The following is a 21,002-nucleotide window of genomic DNA, read 5'->3' on the forward strand; positions in this document are numbered from 1 at the left end:
TCATGAATTGAGCAGAGTGGAGGGTGGGGGGTGCCAAACTTTGGGCTTACATAGGATGCTGTTGAAATTTGAAAGACCAAAATCTGCCCCTGCTACTGGGCACACTGGCACCCACAGAAGCTATCACCGTGACCCCTGAATTACAAGGAGAGTAACCAATTATCTATGTAAAACAGTTTCATATGTTTGCAGAGAAATTGAGTGATCATGATTAAATCTGAGGAAGAAATGGCTTTAGACCATCAGGAAAAAAACGGTTTAGACATAAATTTAAGATGCTTGTCTTACCAAAGATTATTCTGGCTTTGCAGATTTCAGACATATTGTACTCAGGATGAGCCCTTCTAGCCACATATATTTGGCTGATTTCTTGCTTCCAAAATGAAATACAGGGAACTCTGAGATAAGCGACACAAAGTCAAGACAGCCAAGTGAATGCAATTTTTTTAATGACTGCTTAAGGTAAAAGCAGAACTTCTAAGTTTAAAAATAGTTAACACATCACAGTTGCCATAAATATGATGTTGGGTGGGAAGGGAGAAGCCATTAGCCTGATAGAGTCCTTCAAGGCTAGGCAGCAGATGGTTGGAAGAATCCTCTGGATTATCAAGTCTAGCTTTAGGGCTTCCTTTTCTCCTGAGATTCATTTAAGCCTTTTAAAAATATATTCACAGGATGCTTGACAGTCGATGACAGAATATGCTTTAATGTGGACAAATATCTAGGTTAAGAGACTGGTCTTCTTGTTACATAAAACTGCTGGGCAGATATTTTACACACACACACACACACAAACTGAGAACAATATTAACACCATGACACTAATGTAAATCCCGCAAATATGAAAAGAGGTTGTCTACCAAATTATTTTTGACTTACCAGTTTGTAGTCTGAAGGAAGCACTTTTTATAACCTTTGCTATGAGACAGTGATGCAATACCCAATAGTCTTTGCTTTCCGCAGGGCAAAGACCAATTAACCATTACCAAGTATGAGGTAGCCATTTTGCAAGCAACCAAGCTAAAAAAAAGTGATTTTTTTAACAGTCAATGTGCAAGAATTCTCAAGGAAAATGTACAAGAACAATCCAAACTTTTTAAAAAATGCATTTTCTTCTGAGAAGCAGGATGTAAATTAACTACCATTGCCTGGTAGACCGTTAGGAGTCATTTTTTCTCCCAAAGTCAGCAGTTTTCAATGTACTAGCCATGCAAAGGTTTTCAGTGGAGCTAAGCATGCTGGGACCGCAGGGAACCTTTTAAAAAGATAATCTGACTCCACATGACCATTTTGAAGAATAACCAGAAAACATGCCTTAGACGCTGACAGACCAAATGAACAGAGCAGCACACACTCAAGGTGCACAGTAGGGGAAATGTTTCTCACGCACTCCTACGTATGACATAAAACAAATCCCATAATTTTGGAAAATGCCTCACAAAAATGATTAAAATAAAAATGATTTACAAATACAACTAAATTATGTCAATCTTAAATTTGTTCATTGATTTCCCTGGCCCCCTCAGTAGAAGGTGAATATATCCAAGTTGTTTATCGAATGTTTGTTAAAACAAGCCAGCAAAAAGTCTACCTGCTACAGATCTTTACACTCCAAGTATTTACTGGCAAGTCAGTGCACTATAGTGAAATCTGCAGAACTACGGCTGCATCTGCACTATAAATTTAAACAGACCCAGCACACCCATAAGGCAAGCTGAAGCAGCTGCCTCGGGCACTGAAAGCCCCTGATGTGATGCCCCCATGGGAGCCCTGCCACCTCTGCCATTGGTAGAGGAGTGGCACTGGCACAAGGACTGACTTCAAGTGAAATCTCACCGAAATCTCACAAGGTCTCATGGAGTGTGTGAGAGATCTCAAGAGAAATCAGTACTGACTTCTCTGCTGGTAGCACAGGCAACGGGGCAGGCAGCAAAGTGCAGGGTGGCAGTGGCAGGGCAGTACTTCCCATTTTGCCTCAAGTAGAAAAATGGGATGAGCTGGCTCTACATTTAAAGCAGTATCATATCACTTTAAACAGACATAGGCTCGCCTCAAGGAATCTGGGAACTGTAGTTTGTCAAGGGTACTGAGAGTTTTAAAGAGACCTCCTATTCCCCTCAAAATGGCTTAACTATCAATCCCTTTTCTTCCCAGGGAACTCTGAGAGCTGTAACTCTATGAGAGGAATAGAAGTATCCTAACAACTGACAGCATCCTTAACTAATTATAGTTCACGTGGTTCTTTGGAAGAAGCCACAACTGTTACATTACCTACTTATCTGTTTCCAGGCCCAATCTAAGGTGCTGATGTTATTAACCTTTAAAGCCATAAACCGTAATTTAATATTACAAGGATGAGCTACTGTAAGTCACAGGCTTCACTATTTCTCCCCTCCTCCTCTGGCACTTCATGTTCACTTATGTTTTAGATTAATCACAGCTTGTTGTAAAGTTTGCACCTTGATAAACTTAACTATAGTTTTTTGAAACCAACTATCTGCAAACCATGGGTATGAAGCTGACTTGCTTCAAGAAAACATAGGCAAGACTAACCACAGTTTAGGGTTTAGATATAACACTGAACTGAGGCTAATGTAAGGCAGAAGCAGATGCTTTCAATGCCTTGTGAAGGAACGAGCATGGAAGCCTAAGGCTTGCTGCAGGTAAACCATGGCTTAGCATTATGTTCAAATGTGTATATTTTTACAAACAACAGAAATGCTTTATTGAGAGAAATGGACAGTGCCCTGTTATTTTGGCCCAGAATTCTATTAAATAATATTCCATTTCATGCCACTGTGTGTGGAGGGGGTGGAGAGAAGACATATGGAAGGAATCTGTAAAATGCAGGTGTAAGCCCCTCCCCTCCACATTGTTGATGGGTCATGTCATTTCACAGACAATAGCAATAATAGTGATGATGTTCTAGCTTCCTATTTTGGACCTTTTGCATTTTCCCAGCATGTTCTACCAGGGGCATGAGCCTGCTGGGTGACCTTCCTCAGAAGAAATTGACAAGGACAGATCTCACAATTATTAACCTTTCCACTTGTTTCCATAGTTTATTGTGACAAGACAATGCAATAAGCTTGAAGGTAATCAAAAAGCAATTTTGTAGTAGTGAGCTCAAAATGACAAACCTTCCCTTTTCTAAATAAATCACCATTATTCCCACATGGCTCATGCTTGACAAGTTTGTTTCCTTAGTAACAGAGTACTTAAACAGGGGCTAGGTACATCTGCATTATCTCTTTAACCGTAGATGTGGAAAAGGAGGCAATTGGTCAATCTCTCTCCCTCCCTCCCTCCCTCCCTCCCTCCCTCTCTCTCTTTCTCTTTTCTTGGAACTGTAACGAATGAATCTGTCAGCCTTGCAAGACAATGGGATGGTTTTTAGCAAGACAAGTGCAACAGCCCCCAGATAGCCACTTGAGTGTTGAACAGTATTCATGTACTCCAAGGGCTTCTGCAAGAACACTGGCTAAACGGAGTTTAATACTCTCCAGTGTTTGCTCAATAGCTTGGCTGATGCTAAGGTCAGCTGCCTTATAAATTATGGAACAGATTAAGGTGGTTGGCGCTTACAGGAGGAAACTATGAGGCTATGCAGTAGGCAAAATGAAACACGGGGCATGTCTTGTTCAGATTCAGTGGGGAAAGGTAGGTATGTGTCTGCAGTGCTGATTTTGAACCTTCAACTACATCACTGAAAGTGTGGATTTACTTTCACTGTCATAGCACAGAGCATCGCCTCTTGTCGATACTACACGATCATTTTGGATGGTACTTGAAACATGGTGCTTGACCATATCAATAGCTTGTATGCTATAGCATACCCTCAGAGTGGTCAAACAACATTATAAAACAAAAGCTTTTGCAGATGGTATTGTCTTAACCATGGAACAACCTTTAGAAGGTATACTAGAATTATTAAAGGAAATAAATGAATTTGGAAAATTGGCAGGTTTTAAAATAAATAAAGATAAAACCAAAATGTTAGTTAAAAACATAGATAACCAAGTTAAAATGAAATTAGGGGACTTTACTGGCTGGAAAATAGAGAAAATGGTGATTTAGGAGTGTGGGTATCAACAAACAACCACAACATCTACAAAGATAACTATGTGAAAATGTGGGGGGGGGGATAAAGAGATAGATATATAATAATAATATAATAATAATAATTTATTATTTATACCCCGCCCATCTAGCTGGAGACCCCACTCTCCCATGGGGAGTTTTTTTTTGGGGGGGGGGGTGCCTAGCCCTTGCACTCACCCCCAAAACCCTGGCAGCCTGGACCGTGTCGTCTTTTAATCAAATGACATGGAGTGTGCCGCCATTTCCTTCACAGCAGACCGGAACCGCCAGAAGGCCCTCAGCACTGGACCTCAGTGTCCAGGCAGAACGATGGGGGTGGAGACACTCCTTCAGGTATACTGGACCAAGGCCATTTAGGGCTTTAAAGGTCAGCACCAACACTTTGAATTGTGCTTGGAAACGTACTGGGAGCCAGTGTAGGTCTTTCAAGACCAGTGTTATGTAGTCTTGATGGCTGCTCCCAGTCACCAGTCTAGCTGCCGCATTCTGAATTAGTTGTAGTTTCCAGGTCACTTTCAAAGGTAGCCCCACATAGAGCGCATTGCAGTAGTCCAAGCGAGAGATAACCAGAGCGTGCACCTCTCTGGCAAGACAGAGAGGTATTGGGGTAACCTCCAGCAGAACATGGAAGGCAGCACTGCTGCCTGTAGGAGGAGAGGCGGATCAGATCAAATCTCCTCTCCTCTCCTGCCAGTGGGAGTCCAGCTAAACTTTTACAATGTTATGATGCTATTGCAAATAACTGGATGAAAAGATTAACAAAATGCTGCTTGCAGAACAAAAGATAGAGATTTCTGGCAGGAAAAGTGCTGACTCAGTAAACCATGCATGTCTGCCAGAGTCTGACTCAACCTGGTATTATTGTTTTTATGGGCTAAATTCCTGTTGGAGACCCGCAGAGGGTCTAAGCCAGAACTCATTGACCTGGGAAGCAATTTCTACACTTCCAACAACCCTGGACAGTTATTTGCAAGCCTGGATGAAAGTGTAAAGTACTTGGTTCCAAACATCCCTTGAGATGTCTGCAAAACTAGTTTAGCAAAGCACTCTCTGATTTTTCAACAGTAGCTAAGAAGGGGTTGCAGAGATGAGAAGAAGGTGGCTTAAATTCAAAGAAGACATCTGGGCTACAGCTTGTGGTCATTGCTTTGCCATGAGGCTCTGGTTCGGACAATACACTAAGTGTTAGAATCATAGAACTGTAGAGCTAGAAGAGTCATCTAGTCCAATGCAGGAATCACAGCTATCCAGCTAAGTTCTACTCAGACAAGGTCTATTGGAATTAATAATGCTAAATTAGTTATGCTTATTAACTCCAATGGGTCTACTCTGAGCATTGGATACAACCCATGGTCAGACCTTGGCTTAGGGCAATGTGACAATAAAAAGCACCATTGAGGATCCAAGTAGCTATACAGCATACATAGTTTGACTTACCATATCATGTGAACCAGCCCACTGACAGTACAGTGGCAACTGTGGTGTCGCCCCCATCCCCCTGCCACTGTGGATCATACCCCCTACATCCTAGGTGTGCCTTACACAGCCTGAAAGAAGTCAGGCCTATTATACTGTCTCTTTGACCCAGTGGGAAGCTCCCCTCCTATTCAGACCAGGTCTCTCCATGGATTTAAGTTTGGTAACAAGTTGCAATTGCTCTGAATAGAGACATTGGATTCTTATCTCATTATACATGACAAAGCTATTTTTAGCCATCTCACCCCTTGCTTTTTCCTGTAAGACCAATTGCAGTCGTTAACAGTCGTCAACAGGGTTTAGCACACCTATCAGCCAATCACCCATTCCCACCACCCTTCTGAGTAATACCCCTCCCCACCCTCTCACTATATATAAGGGTCTGGTGACTTCTGTTTCAGTCTATCTGAAAAAGTGTGCATGAACACGAAAGCTCATACCAATAACAAACTTAGTTGGTCTCTGAGGTGCTACTGGAAGGATTTTTTTATTTTGTTTCGACTACGGCAGACTAACACGGCTACCTACCTGTAACTAGAGTCAGAGGGATAGGGAATAAGCAAGTAGGACCCAGGTTGTGGTAGCTAGCTGTGCATACTTGCTTCAATATCCCTACTTGGGGATTTTAACTTTTTCTAATGCTCTACAAAATACCTTCGAGTGTTGTGGGACAGTTGGCCATCACCATTGACTGAACGCTGAGCATAAAGAGGTCAAATCAGCTTGAGGAATCTGAGTCTGAATTAGAAATACAGCTTATACACATTTCCTAATCACATGCCCTCTTCGTTTATCCTCTATCAATGCCATCTCATTAACTTGCATTGTTCATATTCATCCATGGCCATAATATGACCCTAGTTAGTGTTCACATCTGACTGTTTTATTATTTTGATCCATAATTTCTTTTTCACATCATGCAATAATACTCTCCAGGCAGCTCATTTGAAAGTGATTACTGTACTCTGTGGGCTATAAAACCCACCTGGCCTTATTACACAACCGAAGGTATACGGGGTTAGCAATTGCCCATAAATGCAATGCCTATTGTGTCTAAACGCTTAATTATATTTTCCGTTTTAATTCTGCAGCTCAGGTAGCATGGGCAAAGCATTCTCCCCAGGAACATACTTTGGGTTTTCTCTCTCCCCCTCCCGCCTTTTTTATGGCAAGTGCTTCTTTCTGGTTTGTCAGCCAACTTGTTCATTGGCTTGTCTGAAGATAGGAAAATGTTAGATGCCACATGATCCAGAGTAGGACTGGTTAGTATGGTCTTGTATTGGTGGGAGGGAATTTTTGTCAATGTGCTAGTTCTTTTTAAAATGTTTATACCCAGTGCTTTTTTTCTGGGGGGACGCATACCCCAAAACATTTTGTGAATCTAAGTTTGACCTCATTGAGGGGCAGTATTTCAATATGAGTAGGAAAGTAAGAGTACCCCTAAACATATTTTTTTTGGGGGGGGGGCTGTTTATACCAGCTAATTGCTAGTATTGAATTTTAGTGTATCTTTACTCCATAGCACATGAAAATTAGCAATGCAGGCAAGATGACAGCCCTGGAACACATCTGGAAGGAAAGTTGCAAACTCTTATTTCCAAAGACCCTCTTTATTTTCCCCTTCCACATCATGAAGCCCCTCCCTTTCACATACACACCTGTGAAATTCAAAATCCTATTTAAGATCAATTTTTTTCCATGGGTTCAGAAGCATATTTGGTTCCAATGACTTCTCATAGTCCTTAACTCCACCACTCTCAAGGACACTGGGTATTGGGGTTTGTAAGATCTGATTTAGAAGGAGAGAGCTTACTGTTTTCAGGCATAGAAACCTCAAGCCCGCTTTTGGCGTCCAGATCTAAATCCATCTGTCCAACCATAGACTGTTCCATAGGGAGCTGGGACTTTATAATATTCTCTTAGAAGCTACCCAGAGTAGCTGGGGTACAAGTAAGAAATGATTATTCTATTACATTCTCTATTTTATAGAGATATCATATTGTAATGCTATGCTCACCCATTTTATTTCCTCTCTCAGACTAGATTCTTTCATTATCTTAAGGTATGAATGTATTAAGTTAAAGGTGCCCATGATTCCTACCTATGCCCATATGCTGTTCTGCATTAACTATTGGAATAATTAGTCAATATAAGCTTTCATTCTCATAATAGTCTGTATGAGAATGGTTCTTGTATAAGATAAGGGACACAGTGAGAACAGCATCTCCAAGGGAAATATCTCACTGCTCAGGGTAGTGTGTTCAAGGTATAAATATGCAAGAATTGATTGTGACCCATTGGTTACAATGTCCCACTGATTTAATTGGAATTCAGCTTGGCATTCTCTGGAGTGCAATAATAGAGTTGGTTTAGCAAACAACCGGCCAGAATGAAAGCACTATCCTCCTACCTGGCCCTTTCCAAGGTACTGCTAGTGGACAGAGGGGAGAATGAAGGGTTAACAAATCTATACTTTGTTTGCTTTGGTCCATTTGTGTCCATTTGTCATCCCAGTGTCAGCTTATACTCGGGTGTCTGTTTTCGAGCAAATGTAATTACAAAAGGAAAATAGGCTTGCCCATGTGAAGAATGACACAACAAAGAAACGAATTAAGTTCCAGTAATTGTACTACATGATGATTTCAATGTGTTCATTCAGAGGCTAAATACCATAACCATAAAGATTCCCCCCCCCCTCTTCCCATGGCCATCAAGGATGATTTCTTCTTTAATACCACTGTTGTCTCTCTACCAAACAGTTCCTTGGCACATGGACATTGCTTATTTATCTATACATCACCTTGCACCTCGTCAACACGCCATCAATATTCATCAGACTGATCCCAGGCTGCTCTGCTTCTCTTTGTTTGCAGATCTTCCTTGGGACAGAGATCCTATAATCTATATCTCCTCCGGTAGCTTTCCCACCATTGCCTGCATAATTGAAAAGTCAATAACATACAATTTAGAAACCCATTTCGCTTAATCTACTAGAGGTTTGTGCTGGCAGATTGTGAATGTCACACTAATGGTGAGAAAAGGATTTTGCATAATTGTGAGCTCCAAAGCAAACAACATATTCCAAGCTTCCAAGATCTCATATGTGGCTTTTTATGGTACTTAAAACATCTCTAGTATAACCTCTGTTGCCAATTTCTTTCAAGACTCCTTATACAACTGAGCATCACCTTAACTGTTAGTCGTAACTAAGCTATAGCTTTTCTGCTACATAGGAGAGTGGTACTATGATGAATGATACTAACATACCCTTGGTGTTAAGAAAAGAGTACCTCTTTAAACTCAGCCAAAAAAGACTTAAATTTCCTCTGGTGATACATTGCCTCACCAGATCCATTCAGATGAATCTTAAGACTTTCTTGTTTGGACAGGCCTTTGCAACATTAATTTCCCTTCTAATCTGGTCAGAATTATTGTGTCTTTTATGGAAGCCTTTGTTGGTTTTGATTTTATATGCTGTATTCAGCCTTGTTATTTATTTATTTTATGACAGTGTGGCTTCTAAAACCATTTAAAAATAATAATAAAATGGAAGAATTGTTATTTCCATCTTTACCATTTTGTGAAAGCAAAAATTCAATACCTTGCAAGAGTTTTCACAGCCAACCATTTTCACTGTTCATGCCTCTTCCACACCAAAGATGGGTCTGTTGCACACAACATCTGGAGAACTTTCCTTAAGACAGTTCATGGCCTGACCCTGCTATAGTCAATGAAATGTCCTCCAGTGATTTTCTCCACTTCTCCAACTGCTAAAGCTACATAGATTATCTTGTGTGAATGGAGTGGACTCTGCCGTTCATTTGTAACAGGGCTCCTGCAATCCTGGTGAATCACATCCTATGAATGAAATCCATTATGACTGTGTCAGTTCCAGAGTTGTCCCACAGAAATAGCATGCCCTTTCCCTTTATGTTCCTTCTTCTCCTTAACAAGAGAAAATAACTTCATTCCCCTCCCCCCCCCCAGTGGAGTGCTTCTTTTCATATGCATTATTTAATGTGTATTTGACCAATTCATAATGCCCTGGTCATATCTCAGGTCAGCACTAAGAGAAGCATTAATGTTCACGCAGTAGCTGCTTCTCTATCCCCAAAAGCTCTGGGTACTTACATTTTATAGCCCAATTAATTATTTTAGTTTAGAACAACTCCAATATTGTCCACGATGCTCCCCCAGAAGAAAAAGACAAATAAAATTCCCAATTACCCAGGATAGTATAGCACCTCTGACTATATATCATTATGAAGCCTTTAATACAAATGCTAGATTTTCATTAGCTAAAAGCCTATTTGTCCTTAATGAGCTGTTAAAGACCAAGGGCAACATTCTCTTTTGACTTGCACCAGCATCCTCTCATTATCCAAGGGCCTGCAAGATTAGAGGAGAGCAAGAAATGGGAGCAGCCCCAGCCCTCAAAGTTAGCACTTGTGAAGCAGTAGGATTTCCAGGTCCAGACCTTATGGCCCTGCGCTCCTGGAAAACATAAATGCTCTTGAGGGATGCGCACCTGAGCAGCATAGAAAATGCTGAACATGGCATTACAGTATAGCATCATTGTTAGTACATGTATCGGCTTACACACCTTGTGGGGATTAGTACCAGTGACATCATAGTACTGCCGCTCATCATTAAGTTAAACCATTTTCTTGTGAACACAAGGGACTGTCTTATACTTGATCAGGCAGGTCATTTATCCGTCAAGATCCCAGTTTCATTTAACCATTTCTACTTTTCTTTAACCATTCTGCATCAATTAAGGCAGAAATAAATTGCATTGAAAATCATCAAAGGGGATAGAAAAAAATCAGTAGGGCATGCTTTATTGTAAATTTACTTTTACAGTTGCCAAGAGTTGTTTGAAAGTGCCCTTTCTATTATTCTACTGCTGGATAGCTCAGTTGGTTAGAGTGTGGTGTTGGTAGCACCAAGGTCGCAGGTTCGATCCTCGTACGGGACAGCTGCTTATTCCTGCATTGCAGGGGGTTGGACTAGATGATCCTCAGGATCCCTTCCATCTCTATGATTCTACAGTGATACCTTGGGTTACATATGCTTCAGGTTACATACGCTTCAGGTTACAGACTCCGCTAACCCAGAAATAGTGCTTCAGGTTAAGAAATTTGCTTCAGCATAAGAACAGAAATCAGGCTCCGGTGGCACGGCAGCAGCAGGAGGCCCCATTAGCTAAAGTGGTGCTTCAGGTTAAGAACAGTTTCAGGTTAAGAATGGACCTCTGGAACAAATTAAGTACTTAACCCGAGTTACCACTGTATATCTCTAGCAGTCTGCACTCTGCAGCCTTTCCAGGTGCTCAGATCTCTCTCTCTCTCTCTCTCTCTCTCTCTGTGTGTGTGTGTGTGTGTGTGTGTGTTAGTTTTAAATAAACAAATAGAGAAGCATTTTATTGAATGGTAAAATGAAGTATTGCCCTTAAAAGCAAAACCAATGACTGCACTGATCTTGGGTGCTAAGTAGCTACCCTCCTTGGCTTTCCACACTTCATTTAAAACCATCCTGAGGTAACTCGTTCCATGGGTTCCCTGCCCCCCACAACTCAGAAGTACAGCCAGCTAAGGAGGCTGTCAAGCATCAAGGAAATGTTAAATGGGAAGAAGAACACACACATACCATACTGAGTCACACAATGGGTTCATCTAGCTCGGTTTTATCTACACTGATGCAGGTGGCGCTGTGGTCTAAACCACTGAGCCTCTTGGGCTTGCCATTGACAATTCAAATCCCCGCAATGGGGTGAGCTCCCATTGCTCTGTACCAGCACCTGGCAACCTAGCAGTTCGAAAGCACGCCAGTGCAAGTAGAAAAATAGGTACCGCTGCAGCGGGAAGGTGAACGGCATTGCCATGCGCTCTGGTTTCCGTCACGGAGTTCCGTTGCGTCAGAAGTGGTTTAGTCATGCTGGCCACTTGACACAGAAAGCTGTCTGTGGACAAACGCCGGCTCCCTCAGCCTGATAGCAAGATGAGCACTGCACCCCATAGTCGCCTTTGGCTGGACTTAACCATCCAGGGGTCCTTTACCTTTTTGCCTTTGCACTGACTGGCAGCACTTTTCTAGTTTTCAGACAGGGGACATTCCCAGCCCTACCTAGAGATGGCAGGGATTGTACCTGGGACCTGCTGCATACAAGTAAGATGCTTTAACACTGAGCTGTAGCTATGCATGAGCAGCTGCTCAGGTGATGCCTGCCAGGTGTGGAATTTGTCTTCCATTGGCCCCAGCCAGCATAAGAAAGAACTGCGGGATTTGTAGTCTACAGCATGTGGAGTGTACCAGGTGTGCTACCTCTGGTTTGTAGATATATATTTTCCTGGTTTATCATTCCAAAAGCAATGCAGTAATATTAATCATACAGGAGGCCCTTTGTAGAAGAAAGATGCAGATGGGAAATTAAGAAAGAGTGCCTGTGCCCTATCTTTATTCACGTCTCCCACATCACTTACAACAGCCAATCTAGGTGGCATCTGCTTTCCCTATTATCATTCCTGTTTGCCACCCTGACATGAAAAATAACAGAGAACGATACAAGTACATGCAAGGTCAGACACACAAGTTATATTTTAGAAAATGTACCAGTAACCTTCTCTGCACAGTAATTAGCTTTTTGTAACCTTTAATATAAGACAAAAATGCACATGGCTGAAAGGAAGGCTAATCAAAGGCGCAGGATTGAAAGCAAAGAGAATGAAGGCAGGCAGGTGAGTTTGTCTTACCACTCTTCAATCCTGACTCACACAGCAACAATTAATAATGATAATAAAACGTGCCCACGCAGGGCTTGTCAAATAATTCCACCAGGGACTTAAGCTATCAGATCTTGTTAAAAGCAGCATTAAACACTCACCTTTCCCAACACTGACTTAGCCATGGAAGCCACGCAGTATGTATGGAACATGCAAGGCAATACAAATAAACCAAGATACTTGCAAGCAGCCAAATATGAATAAATGGAGAGGGGAACAAGTTTAGCAGTGGATTAGAAAGCAGTTCAAGGGATATCTATCAATATATCTAGGATCAAAAGGTTTCACTTTAAGAAAAGAGTTAAGGCGCTTAAAAATTCACTCATGCTCCAAAAAGCACGTAAATTGATTTTGAAAAACTAAGCAAAAAGGCATGCGCTGGCTGAACACATGAAACACATTTACTTCTCACTAGGTATTAGGGAGCAATTCTACGCAGTTTTCATTTTAAGGCAAACCTATGTAATTCGTACTTTCTGAAACAATGCATAAACTAAAATGCAGCCATTCTTCAAGATTCACACTTCTCTAAATCTTCCACTGCAGTTTATCAGGCAAATAATATGTAGAAAAATCCACATACTAAAGTCTGCAAAAATGCATATATTAATGAAAACAACATACAAAAAAATAGCACCCTTGTGCTACTACGGGCCATGTGGCAACCAACATGTGGTTTCAGCACAACAGAAGACTTGTCACCCTTGGAAAATGAGAGAAGGCATAAAGATGGACCCATGTGTACACTGTTATCATAATAGCAGCAGCAATAATAATAATAATAATAATAATAATAATAATAATATATAAGCCTATACCCACAGATGTCAGGCCGGTTATAGCTGCCCAGAAGGTATTAACTATTGGGCATGCCTTCCAGAGGAGACAGCAGGTTCCTAGAGCCCCACAAAAAACCCCAATGTTTTTAATTCAAATAGTGCAGACTGCTTTAAGAACACAATAACACAACGCTCCTAGGTTTACAGAGATATGATTTGAAAGCCATGGAACTAGCCCAGCATTTGGGGGGTGCACCAGTCTCACATCCATATTTTGATATAGCTCACTTTGAAAAAATGCAGACAGGATGGCAGGGAACTATAATTTCTTTGTGAAAGCTCCTAAATCTTCATGGCTTGCTGTTAGAGGGCTGACATTTACTGTTTTGGAAGTGCTTGCTGTTTCCATGGCATTATAGATGCTGTAGGGCACTGCAAGAGCTATGTATCCCACATACATATACAAGGAAGCTGGAGGCAATCCTTTGTTGAAATCTGGGCATTTTCTGGGACCCAGCAGAGTAAAACTCAGGCTTTCTCTGTCGACTGCATCCCAAGGTCTGTTTTACCTTGCTTGTTTCTCCTTTGATTCCCCTTGCCACACTGGGCAATTTTAATCAATGCCAAACATTGCACAGAAGGCTGCTAAGTGAATATTGTCTCCCTGCTCCCCCTCCACAACCAGCATGCGTTGACTACAAGCAGTTTGGTGTGCCTTAGTAATCTGCCGTGAACCCATAAATCAGTCTTTTAAGTATTCTGTAACCAAATAATCCAAATTGACTGTACCAGGCTTTGCTATCAAGGTACACAAAAGGAAGGTTTACCTACTTCAGTAATAACATATTCTGTTCCCAAGATTCAGGTTTCGAATTTATTGGTGTTATTCTTGCTGTCCGAGAAATGGAGTATCAGAGGAGAACATACAAACTGGTGGCAAGATCAAAAAGCACAAGAGCCACAAGAATGAGGGAGCTGTGTCTGACAAGCCTGGATTTACAGAAGCCATCCTGGTTTCTGATTTGAACCTGGAATGTCCCACTTTTCCTTAGGATGTCCCTATTTTCATCAGAGAAATGTTGGAGGGTGTGGAGTTATGCAACCCTTGGGCCAAAAATGTAAGTAACTATACAGCCTTTAGAAGACAGCTGGAGGCACCCCTATATGGGGAAGTTTTTTAATGTTTAATGTTTCATTATGTTTTTATATACATTGGAAGCCATCCAGAGGGCTGGAACAACCCAGTCAGATGGGTGGGGTTTTTATTATTATTATTATTATTATTATTATTATTAAATAGGACATCCTTATTTTCATCAGAGAAATGTTGGAGGGCATGTTTTCAATAGGATCCCATGACACTCCATCACTGCATTCCTCATGCCCATCACTATAGCAATGAAACTTGTAACCAGAAGACAGCTCCGTGTTGTTCCTCCAAGCACAAAAATACCGCACATGTTACTCTGGGGGAAAGCGATCTTTTTGAAAATGAAGTGCAACCTGGGTGGACTCAGAACAAAAACTGTGCATTTAATGCATTAGAAACTGATCATTCAGAAAGCCCCCCCCCCCCAATTTTCCGCGAAGCAGCACACAGCAGCACGCCCAGCCAACAAGCTCTCCCAAGAACGCAGCGCTTTCGATTTTCCATTATGACTTGTGACATCGCTAAATTTTCAGGACAGTCAGATGGTGCCTCTCCTGAGAAGATGTCACTGCATCAAAAGGAAATGAGACTATTTAAATGCAAGGCTGTACACACACTGGTAAAATGTGAAAATGAAACTAAGTCAATGCATCTTCACAGGGAACACGGCATGACGTGCAAGAAGAATAAAAACAGTGTGACTGCATGTTACGCTGGACTTAAACAGCCCACCGTGTCGGCAATGTGTGAGAGGCATAACATACACCTTGAAGGTAATTCATTTCTTCCAGCTAGATAGCTATTAGCTAAAATTAGCACGCAAAAAAGTATGCCAATGGATCATTTAGGATTTGAGAAGTGCAGAGATATTCAGCGTTAATGCAGGTAGAATGCTATGGATATTAATTTATGGATTATATGGATTCCATTATTTGAGGTAGAGACCCTGTAACCCTCTCTCTTGGCCTCCAACTTGATGCTTGAAATTGGCACCATCCAATGTTCAGGACATCCTATGCACGTCGGAGAAACTGCATACATATAATTATAAGAAGGAGCAATAGGGTGGTGGAGGAGGAGGCTCCTTTGCCTCGGAAACACATTTCCGCTGTCACTGAAAGATGTGGAGGAGTGGACTGGGAATTCGGGCAAGAGCAAAAGTAGAGCTATTAATGAGCCAAAAGGGTTGACATGAGGGAAGATAACAAGTGGTATTGGAGTGCATGATAACCACCTCTCATGCGTTTGAGGGGCACCAGGGAAGAGCTGGTTTGTTTAAGAAGAATCTAATTAGGAGCAGTAAGATGGAAATGGAGGGGTATAATTAGCCATTTTGTTAAAGAGAGAGAGAGAACAAGAACAGCTTTGTATTTATCAAATCGTGATATGATTGCCAAGCAGAGGGTATACTCTTTGTTGAGTTGCTTCAAGCTAAGTGAATAAAACCCTCCATAGATGTCACATGTTAGGTTAATGGGATGTTTACAGTGGATCGTGCTGCTTGGTCATTGACATAGGAGCTCAGAAAAATACAGAAGCGTTGGAAGTTTGGGTTCCTGCTTTTGGAAAAATACTGTTTATTAAGGGAACTGTATCACTAATCATGCAAGTATTATGCAAAGGTATCCTTAAAACCAGCACCTGTAAGCAGACCATCTTAGCATTTGCAAAACACAACCAATTGACCTGCACCAAGTTCCAAATGGTTGAGATAACATCCCTGGGTGTCTCATGTGACAGAAGACAATTAACTGAATCCTGGGGCCCAATGGAGACATTGCTATTCCAATATGTGCAGTGCAATAGATCATTGCACTGACGGGCTGCAGGGACTCCAAAAGGAGCATTCACAGCATTAGGGATGTCTTAAGGTGTATTGATAAAACTGAGCAACTATCAATATATGCTTAAAGAGCTTTCAGTCTGCAATAAGCAGCCTAAATGGAAAATCCCCAGTAATTTCTGTTTGGAAGTCCAGTGGCTTCTTGCTGAGCAAACACACTTCAGTAAGCAGAGCTGGTTAGTTCTCCCCCATGCAGAAACAGAAAGAGAAAGCAAAACTGGGAGAAGCAAGAGAAGTGGCTTAAGGTGCAACTCAGAGCATATTATGCTGCAATGTCAAAAACGAGCATTTCAGTCAAGGGGTGATGGTTCAAGTAGGGTAATAGTCAGAGACAGATCCTGAAGCTGAGGCTCCAATACTTTGGCCACCTGATGAGAAGAGAAGACTCCCTGGAAAAGACCCTGATGTTGGGAAAGATGGAGGGCACAAGGAGAAGGCGACGACAGAGGATGAGATGGTTGGACAGTGTTCTCAAAGCTACCAGCATGAGTTTGACCAAACTGCGGGAGGCAGTGGAAGACAGGAGTGCCTGGCGTGCTCTGGTCCATGGGGTCACGAAGAGTCGGACACGACTAAACGACTAAACAACAACAAATAGTCAGAGACAATCCGCTGGTTATCAGTCGGCCACTTGGCAGAATGGGAAAATAACAAGAAAAGTGCAGACTATTGTATTTAAACAACTCGTGTCAGGTTATACTGACATTTCCAGTGTTTACATATTTATTTGATGGGGGGGCGGGAATGCTTTCCTATTCCTATAGTCTATTAAGCAGAGGCACATCAGATGAAAGAAAGACAAATGACTGAGGAAGTTAAGACTACACTATTCCATCTTAGAAAAGCAATAATGAAACCATATTGTTAAAATATAATGTATTAGAAGCATTTGCCTCCAAAAATCACCGTTGAATTACTGAATATTGACTACTACCGTATAATACACTATATGTAGGGCTCACCCTTGAATACAGTTTGGAAATTTCAGCTTGCCCAGAATGCGGCTTTTATTTGAAGCTAGTTGTTCACTATATATAGCAGCAATTCCTTTACTATCGCACAGTCTATATCTGAGTTAAATTCAAGTTTCTGGTTTAGACCTTTTCTGCCAAGTCTTCTGTAACCTTTACAGGGGTGCCAACATGAATAAAATACTGGGGGGGGGCAGGTAAGCCCCACCCCACAAGATGCGACACACATGCACAATTTGAATGGCGCTGTCTATCCATCAAATTTGGGGAAGTCTGGCCCCATCAAATATTTTAGGGGGGGGGTGAAGGTACCTTGGCTTCTAGGAATTGGGTCCTATGAACATTTAAGTTTGTCAGCTTTAATGCGCTGCTCGTATTAATGTTTAATAATGGTATTTGATTCCTTTTTTATATGGCACAATGTTATTGTTTTATTCTGTAAATCACTTTGAGGGACTTATGGAGACCTGCATGGCTAAATCTATATAAATAAGAACGAACATCTGCATAAATAAAATTCCAACCCAAGTCGAAATCAACTTTTATCAATGGGCATCCAGTAATCATAGAATTGTAGAGAGTTGGAAGGGACCCAAAGGGTCATCTAGTTCAAAACCTTACAATGAAGGAGCAGTTCAGGTATGTGCATTTTCTTCCACATGATGTATCCCAACTACCTCCAGGGACACAGTCACAAGGTGAACCAGCATATTTCATGACCCCCATCATAGATACAGCCACAGCCTCTCAGAAGCAAGTTACATTCCAGCTTCTGTGATTACACGCCATTTCAATCATTCTGGAGGCCAAACCTGTTCCTACTGAAACGTTGGTATTGCATTAGGTTTTCCCGGAAACAGCCAAGATGCATTACGCAAAGCAAATTTTAAATGACAGAATAGGTTGCAAAACTGAAATTAAATCAAGCTTATCCAACCCCATTTTTGGCCCAACTCCTGCAGGATTTCAGGCTTCGCATTTCCTATTCTCATGCACAAGATTTTCCTAGTCATTCTATTTCCAAGCCATCAAAGGATAAGAAGCTCTGGGAAGATTCTGATCTCTGGATACCTGACAGTAATAAATGATATGCGTAGCTTCTATGACAGCCTGCTCACTTGGTAACTGATGAGTTGGGGTCGCAGAGAGCTGAGCCCATGTATTTAGCAAATGACAAACCAGCTATGGTGATCGAATCTGTACAGATAGAAAGAAAAGCAAATATAGGTTTTTACACTAAACATGTATGATGGATAGATTCATCTTACTGTACGCTACTCAGAGTCAAACATGTATTCATCCTGAATACATATGTAATTTGAGGAGTTTTCCTCAGAGATTGTTCCTTAAAACACTCGCTCAGATCTCATCTTCAAGAATGCCAGCAAACAGTGAAGGATTATACCCAAAGCCAGGAAAATATTTTAGTTCACATCCCAAATTAAATCCATAGTACAAAGTTCGGTTACTGTCATAAATAAGAGGAAGACTTCTACTCAACCAAGCAGTGGTATAAATCAAAATGGCAGGGGAGGCGGGAGAGACAACAGCCACAACCAGACTGCATTTATGAAAGGAACAGTAACTGCCACAACTGTTCTACAGAAGGTTTTGTTCTGGGGGTTTTTTATTTTTTAAAAAATAAAGTATAAGGGAGTACTTTCTTAAGGGTAGTTCATTTAAAGGACCATCAGTCCTTTGGGGCCGCAAGTTATAAATTTCCACCTGTGTCTTGGTGCCTTCCCTTCCACATTTGTCACTGGAATTATCATCACATTGAAAATATAGGGGGAAAGCTACAGGCATGAAAGAAACCATCCCAGCAGTATTTCAGTGTATTTCTTGAATTACTCCTTTTGTTTGCTTTTTTCCTTCATCGAGAACCCATGTCAAAATTGTGTCTTCTATATTCTGCGCTTGGCAAGTTAGCTAAGGAAGCTAAGGTTTTTAAAGTGTACTGCTGCTTGTACAGTTTTCAGTGTCAGATGTTTTGGTGCTTTTTTTTTTTGTCATTGCTTTAATATTGTATTGGAATTTGATTTTTAAGAACAGGGCACTAGAATCCATTCTGGATGAAGGAACAGTTTAGAAAATTTCAAAATACTTAAATAAATAGGCTAATAATCTCTCTTTAAAACACACACACATATGGTGGACAAGAAAAACCTAATACCTGTCTGCTGAACTACTTTCCAAATGATGGGATTTGTGAACCTTTAAGTTTCAAGAGGCATTTGGTAGAGTAAATCACTCTGAGTGAATAAATAGCATAGGCAGGTTCCCTGTGCCTGGCTTTTATAACACTTTAGTTTCCCTTCAAGGTCTCTTCTTCTTTTGTTCTGAAGCAAGCAGCTAACACTAGAACGTGTCTTGAGTGCCATTTCTTTTTTAACCAAAGTAGTAACAGTTAAACAAACAAAAAGCACCCATGACACGTCCTAGTCTGAGCCACTTGTTTGAGAGCATTTTTGATCTCATGGTCAGGATAGGAATAATGCTAGCCCTAACCCAATGACAGCAGCTTGATACAGCATCCCCATGTATTAGATGACCTTGGAAGACTTGCTACAGAATGGTTGCACTCAACTTCCTCACTTTATTGGGTGGGAGAGGAGAACAGGGGAGTTGACAAAAAGAGCCTAGTTCCTATGCTGGAAAGGGGAGTATATCCCCTCTTTAGAGAAAATAAGACTAGCATCCAACACAATCCTATGGAAACAAGACCCACTGAGTTTCATTCAGAGTAGACCCACTGAAAATAATGGGCATAAGTTTGCCATGCCCATTAATATGAATGGGCCTACTCTGAGTAAGTCCAACATGGGCTAAAATCCACTGTATACCATGGTGCTTACTCTCATTTATGCTTGTTTTAAAATATTATCTTTTAACTACAATGCCCTGGAATACTTAAAAAAGGTACTTATAATAACCCTACTGTTATTAGCACATCTCTTGAGATATGTGAATCCAAGGCAGTTATTCTATGTTCCTAATCTTCTATTAAATGGCAGATGTAATTCTGCACAAACAGATCACCTACAGACATTTCACAGTTGATGAAGCAAGAGCGGATCTGAAAAGTTCCCGGAAATATACAGGCCATCAGAAATATACTATGTCCCATACAATGCATTCCCCAAGAACATGGCAGCCTTAATACTGAAAGCCAAGTCTCACTTTTCAAACCATTTAAAAGCCCCAAAGGAAGATGCTCAGGATCCTCTGCCAAAGCCAGACTAAAATCTGAGGCTGCTTCGATGCATCAATTACAAAAGTCTAGCCGAGGCAGTCAAACTGCCATCTTGTGGTTAACAAATCTTGCTGCTATGACTCCAGTACATTAGTCCTTCCTCATTTATTCCATGCACGTAGGGAATAAATCTGAGGGCAACATATTCCAGGCAGGAATAAAGAGCTTTGATTCTCTGGAGTCTAAATATCCAATATAGATCAATGTTGCTAGAGGGAAAAAGAGAGAAATTTAATTACCTCAAGCTTTAAACCAAATGCAGAAGACAGTGGGGGAGGAAGTGTTTGAGGAGGGCAGAGGCCACCTAAGTGCTACATTGTTCGCAGCAACTACCCGATAATGGGGTAAACAGGCTACAACATGAGTAGGAAAGAGTGATTTGGAGGAATCGCAGGAGGATCACACTGGCAGGCAGAGAGCTGAATGGAATCTGACAGAGATGTCCTAGAAATTAAGCCGTCAAAGGCACAGAAATATTCATTGTGACCAACTTTCATTTGATATTTGGGATAGAAATCACAGCTTTCTGGAGATGCCTCTTGCTGCTTCAGAAACAGAAGTCAAAAACGTACTGGACCTCTCAAAATGGATGCAAGGATGCTGGGATCTTGCTGGGTGTATCTCAGGCTTGTCAGGCACTCAGCACA

At 41.3% G+C, this 21,002-nt stretch overlaps 1 long non-coding RNA gene across 2 annotated transcripts; it reads left to right on the top strand.

The window, feature by feature from the left end:
• The first annotated feature begins 335 nt into the window (after positions 1-335).
• LOC310680990 lies at positions 336-14,093 on the top strand. Of its 2 annotated transcripts, none has more exons than XR_014513049.1 (3): positions 336-431; positions 12,240-12,314; positions 13,998-14,093. It is a non-coding gene; the product is annotated as an uncharacterized lncRNA (long non-coding RNA). The 2 variants fall into 2 exon arrangements; XR_014513050.1 differs by having other exon boundaries at positions 14,004-14,093.
• Positions 14,094-21,002: the final 6,909 nt, after the last annotated feature.

Source organism: Podarcis tiliguerta (assembly GCF_965153285.1).
Source record: "Podarcis tiliguerta genome assembly, chromosome: 6".
Taxonomy (NCBI): domain Eukaryota; kingdom Metazoa; phylum Chordata; class Lepidosauria; order Squamata; family Lacertidae; genus Podarcis; species Podarcis tiliguerta.